This window comes from Carassius auratus, chromosome 5, assembly GCF_003368295.1.
Source record: "Carassius auratus strain Wakin chromosome 5, ASM336829v1, whole genome shotgun sequence".
NCBI lineage: Eukaryota > Metazoa > Chordata > Actinopteri > Cypriniformes > Cyprinidae > Carassius > Carassius auratus.
In genome coordinates, this window is record NC_039247.1 from 14072232 (window position 1) to 14091259 (window position 19028).

Genomic DNA, 19028 nt, shown 5'->3' on the forward strand with positions numbered 1-19028 from the left:
AATTGCCTGAGGAATCTGGTGTTGGGTGTGTGAGTTTAGTTGGTCAAACTATTTTCCCAGAAGTCCTGTCTTTTCCGGGGTCTCAGACCTTGATGTGTTTGCAAGTGGGATGTTGATAATTAGCAGTGCTAATATCTAATGAAACAGAGAGCAGAATATTAAACAACCTCTTTACCTTATAACTAAATGCCATCTGGTGACCAAACATGGAACTACTTGATGGTATTCAGAAGGACAGCAGGAGGCACAAGAAGGCAACTATCCCTGGCCTTTGCATTAAAATTGGCATGTTAAAATGAATGCCCTCACAGCACAATGATATGATTTTCTTAATTTAACATTTCACTTGCTTCCATCCATGTCATTCTCATCTGTAACTTTCTCTCCATTTTTTTCTACATCCAATCTGTCACAAACACACGTTCCTCAACCTCTCTCTCCCCCTGTGTCTCTCTCCATCACATCTGGAGGTGATTTAGCTGGTGTGCTGAAAGCAGCTGGAAAGAAAAACAAGCACACTTGTCATGCATCCTGCCAGACCTAGGGTGTGTTTGTTGGGAGAATGATATATGTGTGTGTATTTCAGGGTGTAGCTTTTGTGTATATGTGCGTTTTCATCACAGTTTGTGTCTTTGAGCTGTATTATGTCTTATAAATTAGCAGTGTTGGGGGTAACGCATTACAAGTAACACAAGTTATGTAATCAGATTACTTTTTTTAAAGTAACTAGTAAAGTAACACATTATTTTTAATTTACAAGAAAATATAAAAGTTACTTTTTCGAATATGTAATGCCACTTACTTTTTTCCCATTAATGATTGAAAGCTCTCCTGTCCCCATGTTGAGTGAAATTGGGAGTAAGATGTTACTTTAGTTCTAGAATAAATGTGAGTAATTCATCTCACCCACTCAGAATATAATTAAATGTTAAATAATATAAATGGCTTTTTATGTATTTAATCCTATTTTATTTAACCAATTTGCTGTTGATAATGATCCTATTCAACCATACTAAGCAAAAATTACACAAGATAAACTAACATTTCTTCTTTTGTTTTATTGCTGACGTGTGTTGCACTTTCATATTCTGTGTTAGACGTGAATTTACATTTCCTTCAGCCCGAGGCTTTTGTTGTGAAAGAGCTTTTACATTTGCCAAAGATACAACTTTTTTTATTGTTAAATACAAACAAGCAAGCCCAGCCCAGATTTAAAAAGTAATAAAAAAATAACATTATGTGGCCGGGTTCACACCGCAAGCTGCAGCAGAGCGGAAGCAGCGCGCGCCTCTTTTGCTTTCACACAGTTTTCACTTTTGCAGTGCGCAACTGAACAGCGGATTTTGGACAGGGTACTCTATAATGGGTAAATTCGCATTGCTTTATTTCCATTTAAAATACATTTAAATACAAAGACTTGGCAAGAAGGTTTTTTAAATTAATAATTTCATTGTAACTTTTGTTGCATCTTTGTTTTGCTGTATTTGCTTTCCGTGCAGTTGATAGGCTACGTGTTGTTGATAGAAGGAAGGTCATATCGCGTTATATTTGTTACTTGTTTATTATATATGTATGTATCACCTGCTTTTGTTATTTGTGTGCTTGCTATGTGTAATTTAGAAATTGTAAATAAATGGTTCCAGCGAAAAGGACAATAATTCTAGAATTTCACACATTGGTTTTAGTAGGCTACACATGTTTTCTGCTGAACTTTCCAATGAGGAAAGTGGCAGGCTTTTGAGACTGTGGTGAACCTAGAACTGTACTTTGACAGATTTTGTAAATAAATAATAATAATAATAATAATAAAAGAAAAATATGTTAATTTAAATATAATACATTTTTAATGTCATTTCCTAAAAACAAAGTAGATATCATTAAAGCAAAATTTAAGGGAAATTACTTTTTCGTGTCAGTATATTTCGTGTATTTTGGCCATGATCATTGTCACTTTATCTTCTAGACATATTTTTTAATATAAATTTTATTTCCTAACATACTCCAGTTCTTGTTAAAGCACTTTTTGTGTGAAATCGTACTTATTTTGTCCATCAAAGGTGTACTTTCACTTTAACTGACCGTCAGGCAGTAGACCCAGCGCCGAAACGATTGCTGCCAACATCGCTGCAGCTTCTACTCTGAGTCTGCTCCTGCACCGCTCTGCCGCGGCGCGCAACCTCTGCGTGCGGTGTGAACGCTCTCATCTGTTAACATAGCACTGAAAAAAACACGCGCTGCTTCTGCTCTGCTGCCGCTTGCGCTGTGAACCCGGCGTTACTTTAAATAAAAAGTAACTAAGTAACGTAATTAGTTATTTTTTAGGAAGTAACCACTGATCTATATATGACTGGATCGCTCATAGCGATCTAAACTGCCAACCATACACAGTAAAAGAAATGGACACAGCGACCCCACTGGAACTCAACTGAGACAAGTGAAGCCCATTTTTAGCTATTTTTAGCACTTCCGTTTCTGATGCACAGACTCAAACTAAGCTTGATGATGTCAGCAACCTGTCTGACAGATGTAAATCTTCTAGTAGCTGTGCGTGCAAACTGCCATCGTTATCCTGCAGAGACGGTGAGCTTGAGCGGGGAGTTCTTTGGAGTGAGTGAGCAGGAGTAAGTATTCTGATTAATTATTTTGTATAGTATTTTAAAATGTAATGCCAGTACGCCATATTAAGTTAATTGCCTGCGAGCTTCTCCTCCTGTCTGTACCCTAAATTCTGCTACAAGATGGCGGCACGCGGCCAACTTCAATTTCCGGTTGACTTTCTTGCCGCCTGCTGCCAACAGACAGTGAAGCCACAGGAAGTGTTCGAGCCGCCATTTTACTAATCCCTACCAGCAGAGAGCACCATTGAGTCACATGCAAACCACGGACCTAAAATCACCCGATTTGAAGCAAATCAGTCAAACGGGATTCGTTTTTATGTTGTATGTAAATTAATTTTTACTTCAGGTGTTTTCGGCAATGTTTATGGTCTTCTGGGGCAGGATAAGAGATAAATTTAAACTGTTTAGGTGGTTGTGTCTGCTGCGCACTGATGAGACAGGTAACGTTAACGTTAACGATACAGCACAAAATATAGCCTATTTCTTTATGAACATAATTATTCAGGAATTATTCAACATAAACGTATTGGTATCAGAAATGGAATTGAATATATTACAATGAATAACACAATAACATCTGTTAATATTGCTATATACTGAAATGAAAAATAACTTACTTGGAAATACCTTTAAATGCCTTTAAATCCATGTATAGTAAGTTATTTCTTTGAATAAATTATGATATGTATATTTTTTATGTCCTGATTGAGCATGTATACTTCAGACTCTCCAAGATCGCGCAAATATGTTTACTTGCATTACCATTTGCATGTAAAATGTTGTAAGCTAAATTAATAATTAATAATTAATTTAGCCACCGTTTTAAATTATTATCTGCTTCCAAATGAATGCTGTTAATGAAATTGTTGATTTCCACTTAGCGCTGAATTACAAATAAAAACACTATAACAAAATTATACAAAGCATAAATCTTTGTTCAGATTTCAGAACGAGCAGTTTGTCGTTTGTTATATTAGGCTAGTGACAATGCCCCTGAATTTTCGAGATACCCCTACCGGAGGTAGAACTAAACCCAACAATGTTTTTCCTCATCTCTAAGGTCTCCCATATATGAAATGGATTCTTGGCTAAAAATATTTTACTGCTAAGATTGTTAAATTAACAGATATTGTTATACACCACAAAACCAATAAAGGACTAAAATATAGCCTGTCCGTATGGGAGTTAAGGCATATAAACTAATGCAGATCAATCACACAAGCTCTGAGAGCTTTGAAACTTGACATGTTTGTAGTCAGGAAGTTGATTTAACTACTAGAAAAGACTGGATGTGAATATCTTGATGTATGGAATAAATAGACACATGTAAACACATATCTAAAATAAGCGGACATGCACAAATTTAATATCTATGCAGAATGTTTTCATTTACTTTGTGCTTGCTTTGCCTGGCATTATCATAGAAACACATATGATGGCTTGTTGGAAAGGTGGGGTTGTGCTGAATCCAGCAATACCAAATATGTAAATATATGATGAAAGAGAAGTGTTCTGTCACTCAATGTATGATGTGTCCAAAATGAATGAAAATGGAACACTGACATAATTGAGTCCAAACCCATTCATTATCAGTGGTGAGAAGAATGTTGAGAAATTCAAATATAAGAGACATCAAAAAATATTTAATATGGCACCTTGTACTATATGGAAACAAAGATTGAAATCGAAAGATAACACCTTACCATAGCACAAACAGGAGACCAGGAGTTTTAACTTAATGAACTTTTTAATAAAACTATAACTTAACTTCACACAATACAACTTAAATTACTGTCTTAAATAAAACAAATGGCTATCTAACTAAAGAAACAAACACTCTTTGGGGAAATGAGCCCTGTCTTCTCAGGCTGTTTAGTTTATTTTCTAGCAACAACCATTTGGAACATCAACTGCTTTTGGGAACCGTTGGAGAAGGGTCTGGCTGCAGACTTGCACTTGCACTCTCAGACATTGCTTCTGCTAGCAAGGCCACTTGAAGTCTTTATTTTTTATTTTGTTCTATTTATTGATAACTTTTTGTTTGAATTTCCCAACATTTTATAACAGTTGCCATGTGGCAAAGACAAGAAAAAATAAACTAAATTACAATGTCAATTGCAATCGCTACTTGCACTCTCCGCTACCTGTGACTTCACTTGCAATCAACACAAATCGTGCATGTTGCCAATGGAGACGAGACGCTGTGGTTGTGATTAAACGATTAAAACTAATTTAGTACTATAACGTACAGGGTCCTGCAAGAAAAAGACAAGCACAGACCTTGGCCACAGAACAGCAGAATATGAACGCAATGCACAAAGTCTTTCGTTAAGCGTTTTCCTCCTGTATAAAAAAACTAACACTTAATATGGCATAATGTATTCAGACACATTAAGTTAAATTAAAAGATCAAATTCGATATATAGTTATTATTCAATGTATTGCAAGTCAAGCAGATGGCTATGAACACAATGTGCAAACTTTGTCCTCCCATACAATAACGCTTAATGTGGCCTAATAACAGACTAAGATGATAAAGACAATTTAGTAGGCCTAGGCTAGCCTATATGTCTTGTTGTTGACTCTAAGTATATACAGACCAGCAAATATGAACGGGCATTATGCATTAAGTGATTTTAAAGGATCAACTCCGTACAGGCAAGCAGACGAGTACAGAACGCAGTGCGTTAAATTGTACATTAAACATTTTCCTCCTATAGAAAATCATTATAAATAAAACACAATGTAGGTTAATGGACAAAGACAGTGATATAAACAAGTTGTAGACAGTTTATTCTATATGGAAAAATGCTTAATGTGAAACTTTGCGTGTTTCGTTTATTCTGGGCTCACATGCTTGCCTGTACATATTAGTTATGTATTTTAATAAAGTAGAGAAGCATGAGTTTGGCCTTTCTCATCTATGTCCATTATGCCACATTTTGCGGTATGTGAGGAAAATACTATATACATATTCCTTATATTAATGAACTGTACATTTAATTTGATATTTTAATAGCATCTTATTATATTAAGCCATGTTAAGTGTTTTTTTTTTCTATGCTTAGCTAGAGACTTTATGCAAATGTTCATATTCTGGTGTTCTGGCCATGGATTTGCCGATCTTGTCTTTTTCTTGCAGGACCCTGTACGTTATAGTACTACATTAGTTTTAATAATTTAATCACCACCACAGCGTCTTGTCTCCATTGGCAACATGCACGATTTGTGTTGATTGCAAGTGATGTCACAGGTAGCGGAGAGTTCAAGTAGCAATTGCAAGTGACATTGTAATTTTGTTTCTTTTTCTTGTCTTCACAACCTGGCTTTATAAAATGTTGGGAAATTCAAACGAAAAGTAATAAAAAAAAATAAAAAATAAAGACTGCAAGTGATGTCACTAGCGGAAGTGCAAATGTCTGAGTGTGCAAGTCTGAGAGTGCAAGTGAAAGCCTGCAGCCAGACCCTCTTGAAACATTTTGGGGTCAACCCCCCCATGATGTTACAACTGCAACACACCACTCATCCACATTGTCACCAGTGACAAAGTGGGTCATATTTGGACAGTCAGGGCAAGAGCAAAACCCTGTGCAGGTCAAGCCCACAGAAAGACACTGGCATTTGGTGGCATCGGTGCAGTTTCCATCTTTACAGTAGAGGTGGGTGAGGTCTCTAACTCCTTTAGGTGCTGGTGCCTTCTGGAACATCACAGATTAAATGCAGCCACCTTCTCTGAGCCTCCATCCTCTACCTACTGGGTTCCAGAGAAGAGGTTTAGCCAGGTGGCTGTGACGCCACACTGCTGTTTGGTACACGGCTCTCAGCACATGTTGCTGGAAGCCATCTTCTGTTGGGGGTAGATTTGCTGCTGACACCTCAGCTCATCCAGGTTGGTGCTAGGATGCCCATCTTGGTGCCTCTTCTTTGTCTTTCAAGATCTTTGATTGAGTGTTGGTGGTCATATCTATCAAAAACTATAACGACACAGCTGTGACCTTCCTTTCCCATTAAAATTGCGATCTTTTTCCAGACACACTCACCCAGGTCATTGAACGTTTGAAAGGCTGAATCATTGAGCATTTGAAGAAGATCCATGCCATCAATGATATATGCTGATGGTTCTTTTACACTTGGCAGCTGCTGTTGTCTTCTTTATGCTTCCATCATCAAAAAACAAAGAGGGTGGGACAAAATCATGTTTAATCTGAGATACGAGATTTTTATGACTTGGGAGCGGGGAGATACGAGGTTATGCACTCATTGATAAGAATGATACAGACACAGACGTCGCTGCTGCCAGCAGTGTTCATCAAAGTCTGCGGTCGTGTCGGGCCTTTTGACAAGAGATAAGGCTTTAAGGGGTAACTAAACCCCTGGTCAGAGCCTGACTCCACCCACTGGCAATATTTGAAAAATGCTGAAAAGTGGGCAGAGCACAGCGGAGATAGAGGGGACAAACCAAGGGCAGGGCTGAGCCGGTGGGGCGTGAACCTGAGACCCTCAGTGACAGATTAATTGACAGCTGCTGTTAGAGTCGCTAAAATGGAGAGTGACTCTAGTGACACAAGTAGTTTTGCTACAGAGCGTTCATTTGAAGTAGAGGACTTTTCTCCCCCACCTTCACCTGAAGTGGAGGATTTCGAGGTGTCTGAGGACACAGGGCCAGGGCCTGAGCCATATCAATTCAAGCCACTGGCTCAAACTGCGGTCTTAACTCCCGGATTCTGATAGGCATCCGATGATGCTAGCGAAGCAGCCGTGCAAGAGAGAATGGGCCAGTCTCCGAGTAAGGCACTGCGTCGCTTTTCAGCGTGAGCTGTGTGGAGCATTACAGCTGTGTGGAGCATTACCGAAGCATTACAGCTATGGATTTTTAACAAAACAAGCCTACTCAAATGTATCTAACCTAACGATTTTCATTCGTTATTGTAAGAAATGAAAAAGAGTTATGCAAAGATAGGCTTACTTGGCGCCAGTAGACAGACCTTTTTTCTCCCATAAATAAAACCTGTTAGCCTACTTGGGGCATTTTACATGCACAGTGCCAACTTTGAGTCAGTAAAATAATAATAAAAACAATAATTTAATGCTGGTATCCAAAACATTTAATTCAATACAAGTAGAATTAGAAATTAGATACATTTTAAAACTTCAATGCACATGTATAATAAGTCTAGTAATAATAACCCTAGTACTATCGATCATAACATACTTCTACAGAGACTGGAAAACTGGGTTGGGCTTTCTGGGATGGTACTCAAATGGTTCAGGTCATACTTAGAAGGGAGAGGCTATTATGTGAGTCTATTAGAGCATAAGTCTAAGTGGACGTCCATGACATGTGGAGTGCCACAAGGGTCAATTCTTGCACCGCTCTTGTTTAGCCTGTGTATGCTTCCACTAAGTCAAATAATGAGAAAGAACCAAATTGCCTATCACAGATATGCTGATGATACCCAGATTTACCTAGCCATATCTCCAAATTACTACAGCCCAATAGGAGGATCTTTGATGACATCTTTGTACGCATACGCGAGTGGTTGTGTGGCAACAAAACAAACAGTATGGCAGGCTGTAAAGACGCAACGAGCACTTTCAAGTGAGTTAAGGCCCGTTCACACCAAACACGATAACTATAAAGATAACTATAAAGATAACGATATTAGCGTCCACACCAGCGAACGATATTGTCTGTGTATTTGAAGCGGACGCGGCACGTCTGCTGCTTTAAATTCTCGAGCTCATTACAGCAGGATTGATTCTGATTGGTTGGCAATGTTTTATCGTTCATCAGGTGGAAAAATCGTTCTGAAAGTGATTCCAACGATATCGTTTCTTTATCGTTATAGTTATGGTGTGGACTCTGCTATTCTTTAATATTGAGAACGATTTTTAGAACTATATCTTTATCGTTATCTTTATAGTTATCGTGCTTGGTGTGAACGGGCCTTTAGCGGGCAAAATCCTCAATATATAAGCACTTTAACATCTGAAGACCGGAGGAGGTTTGGAGAGAAGCTCAAAATTTGTATTGGTGACAAAATCGAAGCTATTCCATATGAGATCTGGGATGACAAAAAACGTTGGTCCGACTCGCCCGTGTCTTGGCCACGAATCTGCTGGGGAGACATTTATTCTTATTTAATAGAAACCCCTGGACCCTTCACTCATGAAAGATTAAAGGCTTTCAAAAGTCTGAAGGCCTATGATTATTTTGTTTCTTGAAAAGTTGGGCCAGTCTTTTCTGCCAAGCAGAAAGCAGTGATCGTGCTAAAAGCAGAGGTTAGACCTGGCCAAGCAGAGTCACAGCATGATTCGCATCTCCCGTGGGTGTTCGACAAAGAGAACGGCGAAATAATCACTGCTCACTGCGACTGCAAATCCGGGTAAGTCTTCATTGATCAGTGTTCTTATTTACTTATTTATTTACTGAAAATGTAGTGACTGTTGTACCAATTCAATTGTTTTCAGTGTGAGACTTTCAATGGCGTCTGTACTAATGGTGAAAAATTGTATATCACAGCTTACACATTTCTCCTTCTTTCAAATCCAGTCTTGGAGAAACATGCAGTCGTGTAGCAGCTTTAATGTTTAAAGTAGAAGCAGCTGTCAGGATAGGACTTACAAATGCTGCATGTACTAGTGAGGCTTGCAGCAAAGCACAGCTACAGAATGATGTGAGGAACATAGTCTGGTTGCTGTGGATTGCGGTTTGGGACACCTGAATCAGAAAGCGAAAACATATGACTCGGTTGATTTGACTCAGTTTTATTTGTTTTTATTCAATCTTCTATAAATACATAGTCACTAAGACTTACCATGAACAAAATGTGCCTCACAAACTCGTTCAGAAGCTGCAGGCTTTCTTCGGAACGTCCAGGTTCAATCGCCTAATTGCACGCAACCATTTCTTTCATTTTTCGCTATCCTTTTCGGAGGGAATTCGAAAAAACTTTTTATCAGGCCCCCAACTAACCGTACAATCGACCACACAGCAAGAGTGAACCATCCTCTTCTCTAAATCCTCCTCCAAACATGCAAAACAATCAAATTACAGGTATCTAGCGGTGTTTCCTGCCACACGATTCCCATGATGCAACGCGACAAACATAAACAATGACGTCACAAAAGATCTGCCTATTGACTCCCTCTGCCAATGCATTGATAAAATTAATAGTTGGATGTGCCAGAGCTTTCTTCAGCTAAACAAGGAAAAAACTGAAGTCATTGCATTTGGAAACAAACATGAAGTGTTCAAGGTGAATGCATACCTTGACTCTAGGGGTCAAACAACTAAAAATCATGTCAGGAATCTTGGTGTGATTCTGGAGACCGGTCTGAGTTTCAGTAGTCATGTCAAAGCAGTAGCTAAATCAGCATACTATCATCTCAAAAACATTGCAAGAATTAGAGGTTTTGTTTCCAGCCAAGACATGGAGGAACTTGTTCATGCCTTTATCACCAGCAGGGTGGACTATTGTAATGGGCTCCTCACCGGCCTTCCCAAAAAGACCATTAGACAGCTGCAGCTCATCGAGAACGCTGCTGCCAGGATTCTGACTAGAACCAGAAAATCTGAGCATATCACACCAGTCCTCAGGTCCTTACACTGGCTTCCAGTTAAATATAGGATTGATTTTAAAGTACTTTTACTCGTATATAAGTCACTAAATGACCTAGGACTGAAACATATTGCAGATATGTTCACTGAATATAAACCTAACAGACCACTCTGATCATTAGGATCGAGTCAGCTGGAAATACCAAGGGTTCACACAAAACAAGGGGAGTCCTCCTTTAGTTACTATGCTGCCTGCAGTTGGAATCAGCTTCCAGAAGAGATCAGATGTGCTAAAACACTAGTCACATTTAAATCTAGACTCAAAACTCATCTGTTTAGCTGTGCATTTATTAAATGAGCACTGTGCAATGTCCGAACTGATTGCACTATATTTTCACTTTTTTTTATGTAAAATCATTTTCTAACTGTTTTTAAATTCATTTTAGTTAAGTAGTTTTTTTCATAATTTTAAAAGTTTTAAAATTGCTTGTCTTTATTTTTATTATTTTTCTTCATGATTATTTTACTTTATTTTATGTAAAGCACTTTGAATTACCATTGTGTATGAAATGTGCTATATAAATAAACTTGCCTTGCCTTACCTAGTAATAAGTAGACATTTAAAATACATCAATAACTGATATCATAGTTTAAAATAGATAAAATCTGAGTTAAGGCTTGCTTTATGTGTTGCTCGATGAGGATTTCTCAATCGTTGCGACTTTAAATCCTGAGGACACAAAATGCCGTGGAAGCTCCTGCCGTGGAGTGAAGAAGAGGTGGCGTTACGAGGATTCTCAGACAGTTGAAGTGTCCAATGGAGTTAAGAGATTTGCTCTCAATCTATTTTCAACACTTTAGATTGTTTACCACGAGGGGTTTGACCAATAGCATTGAATTGTGAAAAAATATGAAATAGACAAAATTTGGACATGCGAGGATTCTGCCTGTCAGTGACGATATTTAAATAAAGGTGTTCCATTCCAATGTTAACCTGATTCAATTGGATCTGTGGTTCATATGAATTGTATAGTATACTGTGCCTTATGAAATGTATTATTAGTAAATGTATCATAAATATAGATCAGCACTTACCTAATGTAAGTTACTTTGCAGTAACCATGAATTTGTCAACATTCTTCTCACCACTGATAATGTGATTTGGACTTGAGGCTATTTTGTCCAGTGTTCTTTCATTTTGGCCGCCTCATACATTGAGTTACAGAACACTTCTCTTTTATTATATATTTACATATTAATAATTTAATTTGTGTTGTGTGAAGTTAAGTTATAGTTTTATTAAAAAGTTCAAACTCCTGGTCTCCTGTTTGTGCTATGGTAAGGTGTTATCTTTCGATTTCCATATAGTACAAGGTGCCATATTAAATATTTTTTGATGTCTCTTATATTTGAATTTCTCAACATTCTTCTCACCACTGATAATGAATGGGTTTGGACTCAATTATGTCAGTGTTCCATTTTCATTCATTTTGGACACATCATACATTGAGTGACAGAACACTTCTCTTTTATCATATATTTACATATTTGGTATTGCTGGATTCAGCACAACCCCACCTTTCCAACAAGCCATCATATGTGTTTCTATGATAATGCCAGGCAAAGCAAGCACAAAGTAAATGAAAACATTCTGCATAGATATTAAATTTGTGCATGTCCGCTTATTTTAGATATGTGTTTACATGTGTCTATTTATTCCATACATCAAGATATTCACATCCAGTCTTTTCTAGTAGTTAAATCAACTTCCTGACTACAAACATGTCAAGTTTCAAAGCTCTCAGAGCTTGTGTGATTGATCTGCATTAGTTTATATGCCTTAACTCCCATACGGACAGGCTATATTTTAGTCCTTTATTGGTTTTGTGGTGTATAACAATATCTGTTAATTTAACAATCTTAGCAGTAAAATATTTTTAGCCAAGAATCCATTTCATATATGGGAGACCTTAGAGATGAAGAAAAACATTGTTGGGTTTAGTTCTACCTCCGGTAGGGGTATCTCGAAAACTAAAGCACTTTTTGACCATTTGTCACTAGCCTATATGTGTTGAGGTAGTGTCTGTCTGATGTTTATCATGTTCATGATGTTCACTACTGTAATAAACGTAACTTTTTAATAAGTAGGGGAAATTCCTGACATTAGAAAAATAACCGTTTACATGCCTAGGGTGTTTGCATTGTAAGAATGTACAGCGTTACTTAAGATTTTAAAACGCTGACTTGTTATGTGATGCTTTCTCATTAAAATCATACAATTTCCTATTAATTCAATGGAATGTTTACTCACACCCGGGATTACCAATATGGCGGCTCGGCCACTTCCCTATCATGACGTCATGAGCAACCCAGTTCCCTATTATAGATCAGTGGAAGTAACGCAATATTGTAATTCATTACTTTTAAAAATAACTTTCCTGAACACTGCTTATAAGTGACGCTGAGTAGAAATGGACATAACTTGGGGCAGTTTCTGAATGCCTGGATGTTTAGTTTTTAAAGGGTGTGTTTATGAAATGCCCTGTTGTTTTACACTTTATGTTTGGTTTATGAAGTGCATCCTGTCCCCATTACATAACACTTAATAGTGTTTAACTGGAACAGCGTTGTGTGTCATCAGTGGTCTGAAATACATTCTGCCCGCTACATTCTGTTCTTTAATTCTACAGCATAATTCAGTCTCACACAGAGTTCAGTAGTTATGGTACGGAAGTAAAAATGTTCTCCATAGCTCCCTAGTTCTGAAAGCTAGCAAGTCTCTGTAAACTTCACAGACTTCACAAGTGTCAGCACACATACAGTATGCGTGTCAAACAGACAGAGCACAACAGAATAGGGGCACAATAATTTTAATACACTTTGCTAAAACATTTCTTGTTGTAAGACATTAAACTTAGGTTTAGAATTCTACACGTACAGTAACACAAGTGATTGTAAGAGCAGCAACAGTAAAGAGAACTAAAGGGTGTTAATCGATGATGAAAAAAAAGGTTAAACAATATGTTCCGAAAATTTTTTCTTGTACCAGTTATATTTAATCTTTGATTTTGTTTTATTATTTTTAATTTTGTGAAGCAGTAAGCAAGCACTTTTAATATTTGTTTATTAATATTAATATTTCAGTTTTTTTTTTGCACATAATTTATAGCATGTCTCACATAATTATAATGAATATTATTTTCATACTCTTCAAATGGCACATTGTTCGGAGAATAACACTGGGCAGAATTTGGTTTAAAATGATAGAAAAATTAAAAGCATTGTAAATGGTGTAATAGTCTCCCTAGCCTCTCAAACTACTTACATATTTTTTTTATACTTCATTATTTTATTTTTTTTATGATGATGATGATGTCATTCACAATGCATCATTTTTTTGTCCCATTAAAAGCGGTTTAGTACGCAGTCTTGTCTCTTTCTCTTTTTGTTAGATTTTCCAATTCTTTTTTGCTTTAAATAGGTTGTTTGCAAATGATGTCACCGCTGTTGCGCAAAATGCAAATGGAAGTCAGGAAGTGATTTTTCTGTACAGGAATTGTGAGCAGAAACTCAAAATCCCTATGTTTTGCAATATTGATGATACTCAAATCAGTCAAACCAAGAAACCACAAGGAGCTTTTATCATGTATGAATATTTGCTGTTCATAAGGGGAAAAGGCAATAAATTGACTGAAAAATGAATAAAAACCAATGAAAAATTGGATGGGCACTGTTGTGCTCTATTACACTGACAGCATCTTGTATCTCAGTTATTGACTGTAGTGAAAATGACTTCAGTTCACAAGAGTTATTTTAACTGTACTTCTGCAGTGATCATCTTTTTGTTAGGCTGTTTTGTTTTGTACCACCATTTCACATCAGAAGCCTAATCGGGTAGATTTTGCGATAATGGCAATCCGTTAGCCGGTCATTACTTAAACTTTGAAACTTTCTTGTTTCAAGGCCACTTGGCTGGATTGTGTTTGCTCAGAAGGCTACATACTTGCTTCAACACAAATTGGAGGATGTGGCTGTGTAACATAATTGCAATAGTGTAACACAGTCAGTAAATTGAGCAATACAATTCCTGAAAGTTCACAGCATAGAAACTGTTATCTGATAAAACCGAAAGCATGTCCAGACTCTATTAAGGGGCTGGCAGACAGACTAGTTTCTGCAGGTCATGAAGAGTGTTCATGAGGTTAGTGCTATTTACTGCTCTTAGTAGACATTTCCTATGTCTAGTCATGTAAAAACCACTGGCAATTAAAGATGCACATTGATGGTGAAATACTTTAGCATTAATGCAATGCTGCTATTGTATGTACAGTACACAGTGTAATGTCACAATTTGAATGATAACAAAAATAGAAACACAATTAATTATGTAGTAATTATGTCCTCACTATCAACAGCTGTCTGTGGATGAACACCTTTAACAGCCAAATGCAGCAAGATAGGGAGTGAAAGGAAACCACTGAGGATGATACAGAATACTAGATAAGACAGTCTGAGGTTTGACTGGAACAGGTTTCACCACGCACCAAACACAAGCTGCACCAAGCAGAAATGATCTAATGTTCTTATCAATGCATTGAGTCTTAAGGGAATATGAGTCAGGAGAGGCTAATTATAAAAAATAGACAAGCGCCGTGGTTTGACTGGAGTGATAATCCAGATATTTTAGTCTGTTTAGCGAGTGCAAAGTGCAGACAAATGCTGGCACACACACAGCTCACAGACCCAGTTCAGTCAATCTCAATCATGCTTCAATGCTCTTTTAGCGCAGACAGAGTAAGAAAAAAAACTGACCCGAAGGAAAAGACTATAAAAATGGTGGATACAGGATTTAGCAATTATGTATTGCTACTTATTTCACATTTGAAACCGATTCTCTTCAGATGCTAATTTGGTGCCAGATATCGGTAAAAAATAAATAAATAAAAACCCCTTCCTAGTTTTGACTTTTAAAGGCATAGTTCACCTAAAAATTATTTTCTTGCCCTCAAGCCATCCGAGGTGTATATGAATTTCTTCTTTCAGACTAAAACAATCAGAAATATATATAAAATTTCCTTTTTCTTCTTAGCTTTATAATGGCAGTGAATGGTGGCTGAGATTTTGAAGCAAAATAAAGTTAATCCAACCTTAATAAAAGTTGCTCCACACGGCTCAAGGGGTTAATAAAGGCCTTCTGAAGAGAAACAATGAGTTTGTGTAAGTGAAATATTCAAAACTATAAAACATAATCTCTAGCTTCTGTACTCGAGAGAGTGGAGTTGCTGCAGATGACGCAGACATCGCGTAAGCTCCGGTTAGAATATGCTAGTCTCGCGAGAACCAAGTTTTGTTTACAGCAAAGGAAAACCCAATTTTCTCCCAGTTGGCTTATATTGAAATCCTCCCACATTTTTCTTTACAAATCCTTGTTTTATACTTCTTATTGACAGGTGTTTTGTTTTGCTCCTCTGTGTTTGTCGGTTGAGCTTATGCCTTCGTCATCCGCTGGATTGCCACTCTCTCTTAAACGTGCATACAACAGTTAGCGGTAACTAGAGATTACAGTTTAAGTAATTGGATATTTTTACACACGCATCGATTCACTTCAGAAGGCCTATATTAACCTCCTGGAGACAAGTGGAGTACATTTTATGATGGATGGATGAACTTTATTTCACTTTAAAATCTTGGCCACCATTCACTGCCATTTTTTAAATTGTTTAACTCCAATTGTATTTGTCTGAAAGAAGAAATTCATATATGCAGCTTGTATAGCTTGTCTTCATCCAGACTGCAGCATTTCTTAAAAACAAAAATAAAAAATGTACTCAGCCCCAGGTCTTCCGAGATGTAGATGAGTTTGTTTCTTCACTGGAACAGATTTGACATTAAATCACTTCCCGTTAGACGAATGGATTCTCTGCAGTGAGTGGGTGGTGTCAGAATGAGTGTTCAATCCACTTATAATATCATCACACTTATCCACATAACTCCAGTTCTTGTGAATTGAAAAGTAGTGTGTTTGTAAGAAACAAATCCATTAACAAGGCATTTTAACTTGAATCTTTTATTCTAGCCGAAAAATGAGTCCACAATCCATATTAACGTTTCCTCCAGCCTCTATTCTGATAGTCATTCTGATGATGTTTTATTTGAAAAATTCACAAAAATGTATCCTTTCATTGGATAATAAGAATTTAAAATGGGGGGAAATATCATTATGAAATAAATGTTTTTCTCTAATACACATTGGCCACAATTAAGGACACCCTTTTATTTAATTATTATTTAAACCTCCATTTGCCAGTTTAACAGCTCAAAACTGTCTCCTATAATGCCTGATGAGGTTAGAACACCTGACAAGAGATCAGAGACCATTCCTTCATCCAGAATCACTCCAGACCCTTCAGATTCCCAGCTTCTCCTCTTCAGTTCACTCTTCTCATTTTCTGTAGGGTTCAGGTCAGAGGACTGGAATGACCATAGCAGAAGCTTGGTTTTGTGCTCAGTGACCCATTTCAGTGTTGTTTTTGAGGTTTGTGTTTGGATTATTGTACGGTTGAATGATCCAAACATGGCCCATTATAAGATTTCTAACAGAGTCAGTCACTTTTTGATTTTTTATCTGTTGGTATTTAATAGAATACATGATGCCATGTGTCTAAACAAGATGACCAGGACCTCCAGCAGAAATATAGGCCCACCATATCAAAAATACAGCAGTATATTTCATTGTACACATGGGGTAATTGTTATCCCTGTTTTCACCAAACCCATCTTGAGTGTTTACTGCTAAAAAGTTCATTTTTAGTTTCATCTGATCATAGAAGCCAGTCCCATTTGAAGTTCCAGTCGTGTCTGGTAAATGAATATGCTGGAGTTTGTTTTTGGATGAGCTAGGAGAATTTTTCTTGAAACCCTCCCAAACAACATGTGTTGATGTAGGTTCTGTATGACTTTTTTTTTTAAAGGTTTTCTGAACCAGAAACTCAACTGTTTTCTGCAATTCTCCAGCTGTGATCCTTGGAGAGTTTTTAGCCACTCAAACTCTCCTCCTCACCGTGCATTAGGACGATATAGACACACGACCTCTTCCAGGCAGTTTTCTAACATTTTCTGTTGATTGGAAATCCTTAATTATTGTCCTGATAGTGGAAATGGGAATTGTCACTGCTCTAGCTCTTTTCTTAAAGCCACTTCACCAATTTGTGAAGCTCAATTATCTTTTGCTGCACATAAGAAATATATTCTTTGGTTTTTCTCATTGTGATGGATGATTAAGGGCATTTGGGCTTTGTTTTCCCCCCACTTTATATTTCTGTGAAACAGGAAGCAATGGCTGGATAATTTCATGTTTATAATCATGCTGGAGTGCTCAAAATTGTGAATATGAATGGGAATATACTTCAGAGATATTTTACTCATGAGAATTTCTAGGGGTGCCAATAATTGTGTCCAACAAGTATTTGAGAAAAACATTAATTTCATAATGATATTTCCCATCCGTTTTAAATTCTTATTATCCAATGAAAGGATACATTCTTGTGAATTTTTAAAATCAAAAATCAAAAGGATTAACAATGCAGATGAATTTTCACAGCCTTTTTTGATCATATTTGTCAAGGGTGCCAATATTTGTGGGCATGTTCGTCTAATTAGCATACCCATACCTTTCAGTTAAATTCTGTACATACATACATTAGAAAAAGGCATACTTAAACTAGACACTTTTTGGTGCATTATAAGCAAGCAGTCATGTAACTAATATTAAACAACATTACAGAAGCTTAAATTTATTTTAAAGAAAATAAGCAGTTAACTCAAGCAAGAATATTCCACGGTTGCCAGATAAGATGTTGCGGTAACCGACGAAGCGGTTTAATCAGGGATGTATTGATCTTATGAATTAGCTAATTTTACTATACCAATATTTTTTTAATTGGCTGTTAATGTTTATACGGGAATTTTACATGACACACTGATCCTTTAACAATGCATTGGTGCAAAAACGCACACCTTTTGGACAAATCTTGCAACATGATTTATCAATTGCCACAAATACTGCCCAAACAAAATGCTAATTTTGGATATTTTATTTACTGTAGCAATATTTTAAATTGACCTTTGAACTTAGCATAATTGCATGAAGAAAGAAAACTTGCAGAGCCCATTGATCTAATGGCTTCGAGTGTTCCAAATGCAAACTTTGCATGCAACAATCAGCCAGCAATTGACATCGCTCTGATCCAAAGGTATACAGGCATCATCAGTTTACCAGCAGTCTAGGCCAATGATGTTGGGAGAACCAGTCAGGGCTGCAATCATATTTCAGGGTGACCATGCCACTCTCTATCACAACCCTGCTAATATTTAGCGATTGTGTCAGTGTCAGTATGAGCGCTCACTGACGGCTCTTCAGATGGTGGCGCACTAGGCGACATTGTACTTTAGTGTGTAATATTTGAAAATGTTTCTCCCCCCTAAGTTGACTACCTAGATGCCAGTATGTGCATTTTTCCCACAGAAAAATATTACCAAATTCTCCCAGGAAAACACGTTCATTTTTAAAAACATGTATTTTTAGTATTTATGAAGACTATTCTGTGAATGCTATCAACAGCGATTTCATGTACAAAAACGGAATGAGACTTCGTATTTTATACTGGCATGTCAGTATATACAGTATGAGCTTCATGATCTGTGGTGTGCCCGCAGCTGAGTAGGGATCAGAATGTAATATGCTGTGGTTATGTACAGTAAATGTGATATGCTGTGGTTGTGCATGTGTGGACCTGACTGGTTTCATTCAGAAGGTATAGAGAAGAAAAGGACATGTTTGACTGCAGGAA